Below are 18,412 nucleotides of genomic sequence, written 5' to 3' on the forward strand. Positions count from 1 at the left end.
ATGTCCTCTGGTCGTTCTTCCTTTGCATCATTCGAAGAACTGCTCACTGCTAATATCATCAATATAACTAAACTTTTCGAAGGTTGTGATCAGGCCACCCTCTATTCTTCTCTCCTCCACAGGTCTTCTAAGGTGAGGCTCTAGCGAAAATACAACGTTCCTCTTAGACAAACACACACATGTTCCTGCAAATTGTTTCTTGCAAAATGATTCTGGTATCGCGGTCATCTTTTATCATGTTATATCCTCACTGCATTTACAAGGGTTGAATTTCATCAGCCATGCATCAGACGGACATTAGGTTTTGTTCAGTTCCCTTTTCAAGCTGATACAATTCTTATCGTTCTTTACTTTCCTCATAACCTCAGCCTCATCCGCAAACATGTTCAGGTACAATTCCAGTCCTTTTAGCAGGTAATTTTACCTAGCTGCAGGACACCACTGGTGACCCCAGCCATTTCGAGTTGGCTCCTCTGACATGGGTCCATTGATCTCTTCCACCAAGATACTCATCATCCATGAATAATCTATTAACCGGATGAATCTACCGCTTATTCCTGCCTAAAGACTCAGCTTCCTTACCAGCCACCCTATGGGGTCTGCGCCAAATGTTTTGTGGTAGTCAAGGTAGAGATGATCCATTCACCTCATATTCTTCTTTTAAAACTCTCCCACAGAGGCCTATCAGATTTGCTACACATCATAGTCTTTCCTTAAATCCGTGCTGTCTATCGCTTAAGTAGTCTATCCTTTCGAAAAAGCCAGCAACTTGCTTTCTAGTTATCTTTTCCACGGTTCCACAGATCAGATTCTTCGGAGAAACTAGGCTGAACTCAAGTGCAATATTCAGGTTTCCTTTCTTGAAGACACAATTACCATCTCCCACATCCTTGGCACTTTACCTTCCTCCTGCGACATATGAAACATTTAAACTGCCTTTCAGGCATGTTTGCACAATCCCTCTGCACAAATGGAATATATTAATGAGAACCATAAGACATAATGGTAAAGGCCCTGCAGCCGTCTGTTTGTGTTCGTGTCCTTTCTAAAAGTCTCAAGGGTTTCCAGGTCCTTCTATCCATTCCATCTCACAAGTTGAGGCTACAGTGTTATCCACTGAGAAAACACTTTTGACCTTGTCATCCAGCTCATCGCATATCTTGACATTATCCTCTGCAGCTCTTCTTCTGTGGGTCCCTCAGCCCCATTAATGCTTTGCAGATGTCAATTGACTCCTGATGAAATATGGTAAAGTTAAGGATCATTCCATCCTTGTTCACAGTAAGTAACCTTTCCCCTGATTCTGTTCTTCCTTTCATATCGTGCACACACACACACACACACACACACACACACACACACACACACACCAGTCTAAGCCACGTACAAATCTATCGACCAGCCCCGAGGGGAGGATGAACAGCTGGGACTGGCCGTGGGCTGACTGCTGCTCCCAGGATTCGAACCCATGCAGGTCCAACCCCGTGCGAGCCCGTGTTGGCTCATGGTCAGTAACGCTAATCACTATACTTTCGAAGTCTATATTTTGCTATTTGTTGCCTAACGTTTGGATGTTTAACTGTTAGAATGTGCAAGATGCAATGTGCGAGCAAAGGGGGGGCATGTACTGAAGTAAGACCTGAAATGAAATTGCAACACCTGAGGGAGTAGATGGCTGGTAATGACTCACACTTGGTAGAAAACCTTCATGTGCCATGGCAAAGAGGAAGTGTGTTCAGGCAGAAGTATCCAGCATGGACAAAGAGCCCAACGCTCTGTATACTGAGTAGTGTCTTCGATCAGTTAGATCTTAGGATTTTCTCCTTTAAGACAGAAACGGTTCAAAAAGAAATAAAAAAGACAAACAAACCCGAGACGCAATAGCTGGTCGAAAAGAAAGAGGCAATGAGCCAAGTTTGGTTGGGTTCCCTGAGCCAGCTAACTTGTGGACGTCAGCTGTTTCGCGAACTGCCAATACGCAGTGACTGACCCAGGACAACCCTGACCATCTTGCTGTCCACCGTTGGTCCACCGTTGCCTTCCATCAGTAGATACTGTTGTTTACAACGGACATAATCCTCCATTACAGTCCTCTGAAATCCGTCTGGCTTTGCACGACTGTATGAAAAAGGTCATCTTGCATTCATAATGCCTTCCTCTCGCTGTTTCCTCCTACCTTGTCTTGTTGATTCAAATACTTTTCAAAGCTGATGATGGTCGCCGTAGCTGCCTTGGCTGTGTTATGGGAATATTTGTATCATAATCTGTTTGTTCTGAGGCTTAAGGTGAACGTCCTGAACATTCAGGACAGACTGAAGATGTTCACGTGTCACAGCAAGGTCAACCTTTACCACCATCACATCTATTTGCAAATAAAATGTTTAAACCAACGAAATTAACGATGGTTGGAAACCAAAGACAAGTTTTTTAAATATATCGGCAAGAGCGAGTGTCTCTGGGGCATGTGAAAGGTCTTATAGACTCTCCCGTCTAATGTGCTTTCAATAGTCTTGTTTACGTTCAGTCACCTCACACGACCACGGTAGAGAGGTCCTGGTATACACTGACCTTCCACCCAGGGAGAAATTTGCGCCGAAACAAAGAAACACAAAAACATGAACGGCTTGGCTGGGCTATTGTATCAGACTAGAAATAAAAGTTGGCGGACCTTCTATGTAGCCTGAAGAACTACACAACAGTTTGTCTGACACTGACGTTAATGGTGTTCCCTCAACCATAGCTGTCCAAACCCGGAGAAATTACGGCTCCCCTGGAGTTCCACCGGAGTTTCGAATATAGAAGGTCTCATGCCTTAATGCTAAAATGAATTTATTATACAGCTGAGATTCTGGACCTATTACCTAACTTATCCACAGATATTCTAATATACTTGATTTTTGATAAGTTTGTGGCAATGAATTTCGAGGTCTTACTCGAAATCTATGCATTTCTTTAATACTGTGAACGAGATATCCAACAAGACACCAACGTCCAGTGCCTTAAATATTTTGGAGAGCAAGTTCAGTAACGTAATTAAGAGGTTAAAAGGGCAAAAGGTTAACTCCCTCACTTCAGTACTTCTTAAGCTTCAACACAACACAAAAGAACCCCTATTTTGAGTCTACACACCGTAAGATTGTCTTGACGGAGTCTATCCGTACAAATGAGCTTAGTATTGAACAGAATTCTGCAATGAAAATCGAATTTTTAGCCGAGAATAGAAAAGCCCTTGATGAGTCTCATCAACAATGACCCTCATCATAATGTGGCTACCGAGGATAAAGTAAATTCTGAGGTGGAAGCAGCAGCTAAACTACAACTACAACTGTGCAACGAGCCATAAATGACATGACGTGAATTTATCAAATAATCCAAACCGATAATTCTAAAATTTCTTTGGATTTCTAAGAGAGAGATCGTCTTTGTGTACGTCTACAGCTCCACTACGCTCGGCTCCTTTGGAGAGGAAGTCAAGAGTGTAACATCCCCTGATGGTTCACCATACACTGGCCTCGTGGGGAGAATCCAACGTCAGCAGACCTCTCCACCAACACATGGTCACTAGGAAAAGAAAAAGGAGCTACGACGGGTGTCTGCCATATGGCAAGGCTAGCATGTGTGTGTGTGTGTGTGTGTGTGTGTGTGTGTGTGTGTGTGTGTGAAATTACCTGTTTGTACTGTGTGGGGAGGGAATCTCATACTTGTGGTGCCTCATATCTTGAACTTTCTCAACTATGATACAACTTTGTAAACTTTTATATGCTGTCTACATTCAGAGGTTGTTATGTCCTTCTATCTTTCGAAGCAGTGTTCACTGTCTCCTTCATCAAGCTGAATTAAAAACAAGTTCTGATTAGGTCACCCATTACTCTTCACTCTTCCACGGTTGACAAATCTAAGGCCCCAAGCCTCTCCCTGTAATTAAGATCTCTTCACTCTGGTATACCATTTTTGTTGCCCTCTTATGTACCTCCTCTTTTAATTCTTTGGGCTTCTTTATATGTGGTCACCAAACTTGAGAAACATTTTCCACTTCTGACCTATTGTAAGATGTGAACATCTTACTGAATATTTCATCATCCAAGTATTTCATTGGGATTAGGGACTACGTCGACTCCCTCTCACATACAGATTCCTGTGGCTTATTTCCTATTCGTATCGAGACCTTCTTTCACTGTGTCTCATCCTCGTTACATTTATTAGAGAGAGAGAGAGAGAGAGAGAGAGAGAGAGAGAGAGAGAGAGAGAGAGAGAGAGAGAGAGAGAGAGAGAGAGAGAGAGACCCTTCCATTGAAAACACCATAGAAAAGCACGAGCGACCAAAGATTGAACCAGTCGGTTGATATCTTAGAAAACTAACCCAAAAAGGTATGGGAAAGACTTGAAGACAACCATGATACACACGACGGACATATCCGAGATCTCAATAACAGCACAAACATAGAACACCCTTGGTTTCCTCGAGGCGTAAAAGCACTCAGGGAGACTCCAGTCATCCATCAGTTGTACGCAATGAATAGTGTTTAGCCTAGCTTAGTAAATCTCCTTTAAAAATGGGTATATCTAAATATGGGCATCAGAAACACGCTTCCAGATAATCACCCACATGCATAAACAAAATACCATAACCTACTTCAGTCTTCTCTTCCAAATCAAACCATCTCTCCCTCTGCCCCACCTCCTCCTCTTCTGTAACCACCGGATAAAATGAAAAAAAAAATCAGGATCACAGGAGCGAGATCAGTTTGGCCCCAAAGTATCAGTTCCTGGAGGCTGTCCCCACTTGGGTCATCAGCGCCAGCCAGAGAGAGAGATCGGTGCCAAGACAACTGTACCCCAGGAGTCGATTCTTGGGACACACTACGGCCCCTGCTACCGAGAACCCGCTTGGGGGGCTGGTGAGCTGGAGGGGTCAATGACCCAAAGCATGACACACTGCCAAGACAATAAACAAACATAGATGACTACACATGCGCTCTTGCTTTCACACACATATGTATATATTTCAAAGTCGGGCGGATCTCTGTGAGAACGCAGAACACTACTTTCACGATAGCCACTATTTCACTCCTCAGTCACAATGTAAACATGTGGGTGGAGAGGTGCACGCTTCACATGTATGTGGGTGGAGAGGTGCACGCTTCACATGTATGTGGGTGGAGAGGTGCACGCTTCACATGTATGTGGGTGGAGAGGTGCACGCTTCACATGTATGTGGGTGGAGAGGTGCACGCTTCACATGTATGTGGGTGGAGAGGTGCACGCTTCACATGTATGTGGGTGGAGAGGTGCACGCTTCACATGTATGTAGGTGGAGAGGTGCACGCTTCACATGTATGTGGGTGGAGAGGTGCACGCTTCACATGTATGTGGGTGGAGAGGTGCACGCTTCACATGTATGTGGGTGGAGAGGTGCACGCTTTACATGTATGTGGGACATGAGTGTGCTCTACGTGAATGTGAGAAATGTGTGTTCCCAGCGGATGCAGAAATACACCATCATCACTATCATTACCAGGCGGGGTGTGTAACAATCTTAAAGGAATTACATGCGAACCGGTGTATGAAGGCGCAGCAAGACTTCACGTAACAAAAGAGCAACAAGGAAAAATGGCAGGAACACATATCATCGGTGGTGCTGATACAGATAATGTGTGTTAAAAGGTTTCAAAGCTATATATGACAAAAGACTCTGAATCAATTTCCCGGGTGGGAAGTGCAAAGTTCTAAAAGGGGATTATATGCAAACTAGTGTATGGACATACGTCGAAAGTGCAGGTAACAAAAAAGCAACAAGAAAAAAGAAAGGGACACATATCGACGGTATTACTGATAATGAAGAGGGTTCAACACTATATATGGCGATGAACTTTGAACAGAGCTTTGAGCTACGAAACATATTCATCAACAGACCCAGACCTACCGCCGCTATCAACACTGGTAAATGCAACGTCAACCAAGAATCACAATCCCCCAGAGATATCATAAATCCCCTCGAACGCGGTGGGATGAGTCTTGAGCACGACGACACGACCCTTGGGTTAGATGGCCAGTTTTGTGACCTAACCCTTAATGGTAAGATCAATAGGTCAGGTCAGCATACTCAAGGGTTATAACGTCTTAGTCAAGAGGCATACTGCCGTGTGCAATGGTCGTGACGTCTGTTCAAGGGTCATACCGTCGTGTTCAAAGGTCATACCATTGTGTTCAATGGTCATGACGTCGTGTTCAAGGGTCATATCATTGTGTTCAAAGGTCATACCATTGTGTTCAATGGTCATGACGTCGTTTTCAAGGGCCATACCGTCGTGTTCAAGGGTCATACCGTTGTGTTCAAGGGTCATACCAATGTGTTCAAGGGTCATACCATTGTGTTCAATGGTCATGACGTCATGTTCAAGGGTTATGACGTCGTGTTCAAAGGCCATACCGACGTGTTCAAGAGTCATGACATCGTATTCAAGGTTCATACCGTCGTGTTAAAGAGTCATGGAGTCTTGGTCGAGGGTCGTACCGTCGTGGTGAAGGGTCGTACCGTCGTGCTGCAGGGTCGTAACGTCGTGTTCAAGATATTAAACAAACTACTGATGATAGCAACGAGAGATAAACAGCCACAGAGAACATACGAATCGCCGAGAACTCCCAGACAGATCCATGTCTCCCAGAAAGATCAAACTGTCCTGGGTAATCCAAGCCTCACCAACATAGCTCGCCCCAGTTCGGCTATATGTAGCCCTGAGCGACACCTACGCAAGAATAACTATGCTGTCTCACCAGAATACCGACTTGACTACCTACATTGAACGAACAAATCAGTCACGCAACAGTGACAACAAAGTGGTTGATGATAACTTTACATGAATGGAGAAGAACCTCACCCGTCACGCTCACACACACACTGCCACACACTTTTTAACAACAGCAGGAGACCCCCGACACACAGCGACCTCCGGAGGCATGAGTGAAACCACCAGTACCTCTGACCCTCAGCGGCCATCACTCTTATCCAGCTCCAGGCACCTCCGAGATGGCACTAACGACAGAGTAGTCCACTAAGATAACACTAACAACACAGTAGTGCACTAAGATAACACTAACAACATAATAGTCCACTAAGATAGCACTGACAACAGAGTCTTCCACTAAGATAACACTAACGACAGAGTAGTCCACTAAGATAGCACTAACAACACAGTAGTCCACTAAGATAACACTAACGCCAGAGTAGTATACTTAGAGGCATTAAAGCAGAGCCTCAGGAACTTTCTAAACCCTTAGTAACGATTGTTCGCCTCAGGAATTCCACAGGGAATTAGATAAATGGAGCCAGTTCATTCTTCTCGCCAGACATTAGACACTAATTAAGACAAATTACGGATCGCTAATCTATCCTCCCCAGACTGAGGAGATAAAGTAAAAATACCCTAAAATGTGGCAGAGTTGAGGATGCACTCGTCACCATGAGTACGTAAAGACAAATCTTTTTTTTTCTAAAATCGAGACAACGTTCCACACAGTACACACAAAGTACACACAAAGTTTAGATCAACTACAAATGACTTAGAAATATTCTGGATGTCAGTCAGAAGCCTAATAGGCAGAGTGTACCTACAAACACCCTGATTATACGACACATGAAGAGTGAAGAAGACCTAAGGAGCAAGAATATCCCTACGATCAGAAGGGAAAATGAAGGAATTGTAAACCAGTTTTAACAATCCCCGGAGCATAGGCTTGTAAATTCCAGTCGGAGGCCAACAACAGCCACAAGACCAGCACCTCTCAGTCAGTCATCACACGTCCTCAGCCTCCATAAAATGGACCCAAAAACCCTACTCACTGTCGCTTTTACAGCCACTAAAGTCATGACCTCAATAGCCAGCTTGAGGAACAAAGCACCAGGGATAACAAAGATCAACCAGTCTACATCAACCACTCTTATCCTGAAAATGCTCATATCCACTATATTCCTCACACCCTTTGTGGCAACTATGATGAGCGTAATTCCATGATCAGGAAGAAGGAAGTATATTGCAAATGGCCATCTTGTGTAATATGTAAATTCTGGTGATGTCAATCTGTTTATATGTCTCCCATGCACTATATCATGTTACCACGGAAAGAATAGAACTTTATCTTATCTTCATTGTTTACTCTATAACTGGTCAGCTGTGACAGTATTATAAGCAATTGCCAGTTACTCTTTGAGCACGATGGTGTGACACTTGGGGCACAGCTGCACGATAGCCTGGCCTTTGACCTGACCCTTCCCACAAGCTCTTTATCATGCTGTGCAGTCTTTATCGTGCGTGCGTTCGTGTGCAATGTGCTATATTTTTCGTTAGCCATAAGTGACAATAGACGAGGTATTGTCTTCATATGATACCTAGATAATTCTTTAAATGAAATGAATTCCGAAGTCATTTCTCTTATGCTTTACGAGAAAAAAAAAATATTTACCGCAGAACGATTTTACGCAACACAACATCGATCTAGACTCCAGACAGTGAGGCTACCAGCAGCAAGACATGGAAGCGTGTCGGAAAAGCTATGACACGAAACTAAAGTTGCAGTTAAACCATCCGTCAAGTAGCCAGGCCAAGGCATGAAGGACTAAAATCAGGACTGTTGAAATCTGCACTCCTCTTCCTCCACTAACGATAATACAACCACGCCGAAGGTGACTTTTCACTTGCGGTGTATAACCTCTTACGGGCGGAGCTCAGTAACACCTCATATACATGTACCTACACTCCTGCCCCGGAAGCTCCTTCCTTTTGCGAGGCCTCCGCAGCGCTTAGGAAACCGGTCACGTCCACTGGGCGGGACCACAGGTCATAAAGTTTAGTGATGCTGTGTTTACGTCTACGTGGGGCGAGTGCAGGGCGCCTGAGGAGAAAGTGACCGGTAAGGATGTAGGGATGGGTGATCTGCAGACCATACACGAGAAAATATAACTCGTACATGTCTGGGAAGTGTGGTCTCAGATATATATATATATATTTATATATATATAAGTTCCCAAGTGCACTTTCGTGTAGTGATCACATCGTCAGGGGAGATACAAGAGTGAGATAGAGGACGTATTCTTGTATTCATTCTTGTAGCACCCCTGACGACGTGATCATTACACGAAAGTGCACTTGGGAACTTACCGTGTTTCATTTTCCTCGTGGTTATCAGCAAATACTAAATCACGCGCGCCACTGTGACCACTTGGATGAAGACCCTTCAGAAACCAATCTTACTGACTAATGTGTTGCAAAATTATGCTGGTGCTATGAAGTCCCCTAACCATAAACCCAGACCGTTCCTCCCCTCATCATGTAACGTGAGTCTTACTCTTCGAGAAAGCACGAGAGTTACTCAGGCGCACAGACCAGGAAATTTGAAAAATACAAGAAACAAAAATACATCTAAGAACAATGTACCACTTGTCGCTACAGACTACATTACGCTTGCCGTCAGCATACATAACAGTTCTAGCAAAGGAAAACATAGAACAATATTAACTTTTTAATACTATTAGTTACTCAATATTTACGCAAGTGTGTGAAAACTTAAGTATTGAAGTTTATGTTAGCCGGCCAGTAGTTCTAAACCTGCGGGTAATTACTCCCTAGGGAGTTAATTCGGCCTTTTTGATTTACAGATATTTCAGTTGCTCATTCATCAATGACTACGCTCGTGCAGCAAAAAAAAGGAAAAAATATTAAACAAAAAATGAAGAAACGTCATAGAGTGACATCCCGGAAGTTAGTGATGCCACAAACGCCCGAGAAACATCGACAACACGCCAGAGCATATGCAAATGCAGCGCTCATCAATATGCCAGACATGCAGGAAGCGTGTGTATATCCCTAGAATTATACTGGATACCTGAAGAAGCGGTTCAAGATAGTCTTCATGACCATCGCTAAACTATCCTACCTCTTTCGGTCACCAGGTGCTGACCCGTATTGTGTCTCGTGACAAGGTGTTTCCTTTTCTCTTCCTTGCTATTTAGAAAGGGGAGAGGGGAAGAGAGGGTGTTTATTACGGATGCGTTGGCTAGTAAAAGCAGCAACAGTGCCAGAGAGGTTAAATACCATTGTACTGAAGGAAGCACTCCGTCTCCAGAGGTAGGAGGGGAAATAAACAAGTTCCCAGGCAGAACGTTCGGTCCAGCAAACAAACTGCCAACACTCTCACCCAGCCTGCACTCTCCGCTCCAACACAGCCGTACATTCAAAGAGGGTTTTTGCGTTTCTTGAAGAAACTGTCAGGCCTCTTCATATCTTTGACATCACGACGTCTTACCCAAGCCGGCAGCAGCGGTATGCTATGTAAAATCGCATTCTGGGACGAGAGAGAGAGAGAGAGAGAGAGAGAGAGAGAGAGAAGGTGGCTGACGGGTGTTGTGAGGAACTGGGAGGTAGACAGACGTACCATGTCTCAGGCTGTAGCGTCGGAGGCAAGGTGGCGAGCCAACAACCTTCCCACCGGGCCGTCCCGACAGTCTAGCTCCAGTACAACTTCCTCGCGCCAAGGCCACCCTCCTCCCGTGGGAGGTAGGTTGGCCGGCATTACGTCAGGCGGATGTCGCGGTTATTGCCCGCATTCACGAGCCGGGGAGGAGGATGGCACCAGTTTGGCAAGCCAGTCAGGGTGTTCATGAAGACGTGAGTAAGTGGCCATGAGACCATCGTCGACTCCTGCAGATTTCGCTCGTCTGTGAACCACAAGAGCAACTCATCGTGTACGTGACCAGACATGGCTTGGTGCCTAAGAGCGGGGAGTAGTCTAAGGCAACAGAAAAACCTATAATCATTATAGCATTGCCATTGACAGCTGTCTCGCTCCGGGCATCGAGGCATGTTGTGTGTCTGCCATTACGTCAGCCTTCCAGTCTGGTGGACAGGCCAGGGGTGAGGGAGGGAAAGGAAAGGGGGTGAAATAACAGAGGAGGTGGTGTCGGTGTTGGTGATGCTTCTGTTCAAGGTGGTGAGACGGTGGTGTTCGAGGTGGTGGTGGTGTAGGCAGCAATTGTGGTGGTGTAGGCAGTGGTGTTAGGTGGTGTAGTGGTGGCGGAGACGATGACACTGGTGGTGGTAATGGTATGGTGGTGAAAGTGACGGTGCTGATGGTAACAGTGGTGACACGAGGTGTTACATATGATGGTGCTGATGATAATGGTGACATGATCTTGTGTTCCAGGTGATGGTGATAGTGCTGTTGACACTGTATGTGTATTGAGATGGTGACGTCTTTGGCGTAAGTGATGGTGATAGTGATGTTTATAAGTTATAAGTGATCTCTGTGGTATAAGGGATGGTAATGATAGTGTAGATGACGGTGGTTTGTTGTGCAGACGGTGGTGACGTGAGTTAATGATGGTGACTGAGATGATGACGGAAAGAACGATGGGAATCTATCTCAAGTATCAGGTATGGAAGTGGATAAAACGTATTGATTCAAAAGACAAGCTGTCAGTCAAAAAGAACAAGCCATCGGTCAAAAATACAAGATATCAATCAATGACTACCACTTACCGTTGAAAACATACATCACTCAAGAAACAAGCCATTGATAAAAGAAAGTAGCTTACCAGTCTTATAAATCAAAATACACAAGCCATCTGTTCAAAAATGCAAGCCATAAATCAAAAATTACATGCTACCAATTAACAATATAGGCCATCACTCAAAACTACAAGCCACCAACAAATAATAGAAACGTATTCATCAAAAAATACAAGCCATCACTCAAAAAACATCAGTTATATATAAAAGATAAGCCATTACACACACAAAAAAAGAAAATACAAGCTATTAAGGAAAACATGCAAACCATCAGTAACAAAACACAAGCCTTCAATAAAGAATACGAGCTTTCAATCAAAAATACAAGCCATCAATCACAAAATACATGCTACTAGTAAGAAATACAAGTCATCAATCAAAATTATACGAACCATGGGTCAAATAGAGAAGCCAACCATAAAGATACAAGCCATCTATAAAGAAAATACAAGACAACAATCAAAAAGTTCAAGCTATCAACAAAAGTATACAATTCGCCAGTACAAGCCATCACTCGAAAAAACACAAGACATTAACCAAAATGTACAAGCCATCAAAAATACAAGCCACTGATAAAAAACGAAAAATACGAGCCATCAATTAAGAAATAAAAGGCATCAGTCAAAGAATCTAAGCCATCATCAAACACTGCAAACCATAGAAGCTCAGAGTATCTTCATCAGTAATCAAAATGCTCCTCACCAGGTCGAAGTAACCCTGAAATGTTCATCTTCAATGAAAGATCACCCCTGAATTCTAACCACTAATCAAGTCAATTCAAGATGATGTCGGTTAATCAAAGAGGAATTCAAATGCTTCCCACTATTCAAAAGAAACTTCACAGTGTCATCCATTATACAAAGAAGTTCAAAATCTTCCCTTCCAATCAGAGCGAAGCTCAAAAGGCTAACCACAAATCACAGGGAGGCTCAAAAAGCTAATCACAAATCACAAGGGGGCTTAAAAAGCTTAACCATAAATCACAGGGATGCTCAAAAAGCTAACTACAAATCACGGGGAGGCTGAACATATCAACCATGAACCAAAGCCAAACTTAAAAACTGCTCACCACAAAGCATATAGAGCCTCAAAATGTTAACCATAAATATAAGGTAAGCTTAGAACACAAATTGCGAAATCAAAGGGGGGGCTAGAATTTAACGACAAATCTTAAAAAAGGTGAAAATGCTGATCAAAAAGGAAATGGGAGGATCAAGATACTAGCCACATAACGAAGAGATGCTGATAATGCTAACCACAGATCAAAGAGAGGCTCAGAATACTGGACATAAGCCACAGTCTCAAATTCTAACCAGTACTCAAAGGGCAGCTCCAGATGGTGGCCTTTAACCAAAGGAAGACGGAGACCGTTAACGGCCAATCACACTCATGTTGACAGCCCAGCTCTACCCACTACTGGGAGAGAAGACTTTAGTCTGAACACAAGTTGGAGGATGCGAGAAATATATATAGAAAAAGCCATGAACATGAGGATAAAAGAATCAAAGTTTTAAGAATGATGATGACAAAAGTTTAAAAGAAATACGAAGACAAAAGTTTAAAAACTCTGATAAAAGTAAAGAGCTAGGAATATAAAAGTTTAAACAACAGCTATGATATATAAAAGTTTTAAAAAACAACTATGATAAAAGTTTAAATAAAGAAAATAAGATAAAAGTTTAAGAAAATTAATGATAAAAGTTTAAAAGATTTGAATTAAATAAGGGTTTGAAAAATCACCAAGATAAAAGTTTAATTTAAAGAAAATACGAAGATGAAGGTTTAAAAGTTTCTGAAGATAAAAGCTAAAAAAATTCTGTAGATAAAAGTTGAAAAAAAGATTAAAGTTATTGTGATATGATTCAATCAAAAGATCACTTAAAATGCTTTCATCCAAATAAGGCAGAACACAGTGTTGCCCACTAGATACAACCACACTCAGAAAGTCGGCCGCTCTCAAAATGAAAGCCAAAGTATTGTCTTTCAACATCAAATGCAAACTTTGAATGCTGGTTCTGTTCGTTTATTGGAATCAAAGTCAAAATGGCCTCCAACAAATCTGTTCAGTTGTGAAAATCAAGCCTGAAATGCACTCAAAAATATCCACCATTTTGTCTATCACTCAAAATCAAAGTTGAAATGCTGTCTACCAATACGAATCAAGCAGTGTACCAGTCAAGGAGATTCTTCAAATGTTAGCGATCACTCAACACTAAATCTAACAGTTCTGACCAACAGTACTGTAGGGTTTGAATACTATCCGCCAGTTAGAAATAGAATTCACAACATAGCTCTTTCATAAAAAATCCAGAATTATGCATATTCACCAACAATATTCAGTGAACTATTCACCTACTGCTAGGTGTCGAGATATTATTCACTACCAAATGAGTCCTCAAAAATACACATTGAAAAATTTCTACGTCCCAACAAACAACACGGATGTTGTGAACACCACACACTGATGGGATGATGATGATGATGCCAAGCTGCAAGCGCTGCCCTGCCACCAAGCAAACACTGTGCCAAGTCAATCTCACAAGCACGTTGGGAGCTCAGGATACTGCCGGTCGATGAGGCGGCTGCTGCTTAAAGAGCTACCCAACCTGTCAAAGGGGAACCGAGATTGTTACCCTCCCATCAAAGGGACGACCCTAACGCTCCCTACCCACACCAGTCAAAATGGGTCATCAAAACACGACGGAACAATTACAAGGAAACGCAGGACATCAACCATTTACCAGGACAGTCGCCGTCGACATCCTTCCTGGGAATACCCGGGGTATAGGAGGTGTCTCTGTGCGCTTAATGACAACTTCTGTGAAAATCGACATGACTGCAGCAATAGTGAGTCGTGACGTATGTTTTATATCTCAGTGTGACTGTTGGTTCTCTGGACACCACAGATGTTTTAAAATGTTTCCCAAGGATATGTTATTGAAAAGTGTGCCATCGAGGCATGCAGACTGATTGGTAATTTTGAAATCAGTTTCCATCTTCCAAATGTCGTTGATTCTCCGCTCTCCACCCTACTAGCCTAGACATCCGTCTTCTCCACTTTTCTGTGTTCCCTGTTCTCCAGTTCACCTGCCTAGACTTCTGTCTTCTTCAAACCCGTCGATTTTCCATTTCAGCTCTGGAAACGATCCCTGATTCAGGCCTTCCAACATGCTGATCAATGGCCTCTCCTAAATATCTTCCTTCCATCCTTCCACCAGCACTGTACCTACTCAGATTATGGCACCAATTCTTATCTTCCTCACCGCAATTACCTTTTACCAGATTTCTTTTCTCCTCCATACCTTCTATAAGTTCTATATTCTTTTTCTTGTCATTCAAGCTCCCTTTCTCCAATCCAATATTTCAAAATCGTTCAAGCGACTGACGCTCTTGTTTATAGGTTCTGCGTTTCCGAGTCTTGCAGAGCTACATTTCACATCTCTGCCTCTAATATTTAAAGTTCTTCGCCAACGATTGCTTCCTCAGCCAACACAAACCTCAACAAGTCTCTGCTCCACATCTGTCTTAGTTAACCAGGACACCCAAGTAACCGCTCGCTTCCCCTCCTCTCCTGTGATAAATCAAAATGTTGACCCCTAATCCTCCTTCTCCTCCTGGCCTCCTCCTCTCATTGAGATTCGCATCATCTTTGTCCTCCTTACCTCTCTCTCTCTCTCTCTCTCTCTCTCTCTCTCTCTCTCTCTCTCTCTCTCTCTCTCTCTCCATGACATAGTCTGTTGTCCTGTCTAAACTCTCAACTGCCGTAGACCTGCTTTTGTTCCAGCTACATTTTCTAACCATCTGCAAACCTCTCCTACATTTATAACTTCTATCATCATCGTCCACAGATTAAAACAACATTAGATAGAGAACAACGATATTAGAATTTTCTTCCAGTTACTACCAATTCTTATCGTTGCTCGCTGGTCCAGTGGTCATCATTCTATCTTTCCCAGTCAATCTTTCCATGAATTGTACCAGGTTCGCTGTGTTTAAAGCCCACTTAAAGTCAATGAAACTTTCACATACCTCTTTTACGATCTTTAGACTTCTTTGCTACATCATCCTCATCCCTCCTATTGCTTCTCTTGTCCTTCATTGTTTCCTGAACCTATACGGATTCTTTCTAATAAATGACATCATTTTGCTTCCAACTATTTTTCTGGCAAAAACTTTCAGCACAACCTCTGATCTGCCACGTATACCATTTTCCCACAATGTCCATAGACCACTGCATTAGGCTCTCATACTAAGGTGTTATCTCACATTATGTGAAGCCATATCCATTTCTTAACGCGTCCTTGCATAACCTGACACGCTTTTTGGTAGCTTTTATTCTTCAGGTTCTTCAGTAACTCCGTTGGTATACCACCGAAACCTTCATTTTTTCAGTCTTCATGTCCTGATTGCAGATCTGGAACCTGCATTTTCCCTCTTAAATCCATCTTCTTTCGCAAAGCCTATTGTCCCCTTTCCAAATTTCCCTTCCTTGTAGTACGGTTCAATGCATTCCTTGTATCTGCTCCTCATCGCTGGTGATCCGGTTCGCAACCATTTCTCTTTAGTCTTATGCTTCTATGACAGTATTTTCTAGCCTGAAGGTGCATTCATGACTCTCATAAAACCTTATTCCCTGCGAGGTCTGTGTCCTTTTGAACCCTTTGTTCATGCAAAACCTGTGATTTATGAAATATGAGTCTCTGTTAGATCTCTTCTTTGAGTGTTACCTTTTGAAGTCTGTATCTGAGGTAGCTGTTATTCAGCCAGCAACAGGAAACCATTTGTAATTCCTATTCTGCCTTAGCTTCTTTGGTAGGCTTACACGTCACTCAAAAGAAACTTGAAGTTATTCTGCCATGTCGCTGGTGAACACTGCTCTACGAAGATGATATTACATTATTTTCTGGTGTTTTTCCCTTCAAAATGTTTTGCTTAGTTCCTCTTTACGTTTACAGGCAAGATATGGACAAAACAGGTTTGACCAAACCTAAGCAAATCTAACTTGGATGGCTTTTTTTTATCTGAACAGACAAAAATTCCTAACGACAAATATGATAGATAAAAAGGGTGTGCCATGGAACACTTGCAAATGAATTAAGATGGGTGGAAATACTGCTTGGAAATATGAAAAATATTAGAATTAATTTTCATAGCCAAAGATGAAGCTTTCATCAACATATGAGCTAAGCTAAACCTTTATATAAAATAATAAGCTATTGATTCAATACTATTCTATTCTTATGATGCCAAAAAATAAACATATAAAAGTTCCGTAGCCAAAGGCTGAATCTTTTTCGAGATGTAAAGTGAGTTATGTTAAAATTTAAACCTTTTTTATACGGGACATAACTCAGCTAGAATCCAAACCAGAGTTTTGGTGTCTAATGCCATTCAATTTTGCAGATATTCGGATATAACAGTTGAAAACAAAATCTGAGTATCTGAGTAAGAATGTCAAGTTGTGACCAAGGTTATGTTGGAGCTTATGGTGGGACTCGTGACGACGCACGGACCAAACACGGACGGACGACGGACGGACGGACGGACGGACGATGGCGTACAAAGCGACTCCTGAGAGCCGCTAGCGACACACGCTTAGTTGTTCTCTCAGGTCTCAACTGTGCAGCTAACACCGCACAGTTAAACCAGAACGTGTGGATAGGACATTTACAGTGCGGTCTTTAACTGTACAGGACATTCTGGCCTGCACGGTTGAGAGTGAGTGGAAAACTGAGGGCGTGTGTAGCGCTCTTGTTTATCCTACAGCACAGGCGAGACAATGACATTTTCCAACAGCTTGAGAACGATGGCATATGCAACCACACAGAATACCAAAAGCATTAATATCCATTACATATCGTTTACTGACTGCTGGCCAGACTCCCAGAAGATTTTACTTAATCCTCAACACAAAGAAAGCACGGTTGATGCTGAAGCCTCTTTGTCATATCTTTCCCTCTGAAACCTTTGCTCCAGAGAAAATCTGTATCTCCCTCACGACTATGTCCCTAAATATTCCGTACTTTGCAACATGTTGGCATTTATGATAATGTGTACAGTTTCTGGTGCGTACCCCAAAGGAAATCTATTTCTCCGAAACCGTAGGTCCTACGAAATCTGAAACTACTCTTCAATCTGTCCATCTGCAATAATTGTGTTATGTGAAATCTGATTCCCTATTGAACTGCATTGCTGACAAAATGTGAGCTCCTCTCTCTCACCATCACACACGAAAGGTAAATCAAAGAAATGTCTTCCATGCGATGTAAGGGAAGGATAGACTTGACCAGTTGCCTAGTGTGGCTAAATAGAGATATTTATCCTTTTCTAAACATTCCCATCATTGCATAACCCTCTTCCCATACCAGCAGCATTCCAGCCTCCTCCAGAACAAACACATGCCCTCGTTTGTGTTTCAGCTTCCCTTCCGCTAAACTCACTCGTATATTGCTCCCATTCAATTCTTAGCGTATTCCTTCTGTATCAGTGACTAAGTCATATGAGAACTCTATTTTTGACTTTCTTTACATACATACACTCTTTTCCAACCTCTCTCTCTCTCTCTCTCTCTCTCTCTCTCTCTCTCTCTCTCTCTCTCTCTCTCTCTCTCTTTCTCTGCTATTGCCATTCATCACTATTCACTCCCCACATTCCTCACCCATCTTCCAAGAGAGTCATCGACCACACTTGAACTAGAACGACCAGTGTGTGATGAAACCCTCAAGAAAAGTAAATGCAGCATTATTCCGTGTATCACTGTTGTCGCCTCACAGTTACAACTGAATGACCAGATGGGACGAAGGGACTGGTTTATCATCAATACAGGCCTGTCCACTCTGCCCAGGTATATT

Source organism: Panulirus ornatus, chromosome 2 (genome assembly GCF_036320965.1).
Source record: "Panulirus ornatus isolate Po-2019 chromosome 2, ASM3632096v1, whole genome shotgun sequence".
NCBI lineage: Eukaryota > Metazoa > Arthropoda > Malacostraca > Decapoda > Palinuridae > Panulirus > Panulirus ornatus.